This window comes from Penaeus monodon, chromosome 30 (assembly GCF_015228065.2).
Source record: "Penaeus monodon isolate SGIC_2016 chromosome 30, NSTDA_Pmon_1, whole genome shotgun sequence".
Taxonomy (NCBI): Eukaryota; Metazoa; Arthropoda; class Malacostraca; order Decapoda; family Penaeidae; genus Penaeus; species Penaeus monodon.
In genome coordinates, this window is record NC_051415.1 from 15,340,900 (window position 1) to 15,341,435 (window position 536).

At 38.8% G+C, this 536-nt stretch overlaps 1 protein-coding gene across 3 annotated transcripts in view; it reads right to left on the reverse strand.

Moving 5' to 3' along the window:
* The window catches only part of LOC119592551 (alkaline phosphatase-like), a 16,788-nt gene that overhangs the window by 1,127 nt on the left and 15,125 nt on the right, over nucleotides 1-536 (reverse strand). The window lies entirely within an intron of this gene.

Genomic DNA, 536 nt, shown 5'->3' on the forward strand with positions numbered 1-536 from the left:
TTGATGCTGGAAGTGGCAATTTAAGAATTATATTTATGTACAGTTATCAAATCGGGCATTGTTAAATAAGAAGGGGGTAAATATATACAAAAATAACACAAACTAAAGTGAGAACAATGATAGTAAAGGTAAAACCACAGAGGAAAAATTAGAATAACCAGATCAAGAAAAATAAATGGACAAATAACAAAACAGGAAATTACCTTAAAAAATGAAATCAGGAAAAAAAGGACAAAGAAAACAAATACAAACACAGAAACCGAACCAAGACCTTCAACCTTCATTCGCCAAACCATGCGGAAGGCGGAAGCCATAGACCTCGGGAAAAGAACATTTACCGATGACGACGTGCATACCTGGTGCAGCAAGTCCTCACACAACATGCGACTGGATCCCGAGCAACAGTCGAGAGGGGAATTTGGGCTTCAGAGTTGCCTTCAGTGAAGCGTGGAACAGAATTTAGTAGTATAGTCAGAGACAGGAAGAAAGTTTTGACGATGAAGATAGAGCGAGTCAAGGGAATGTTGTACTGTGCT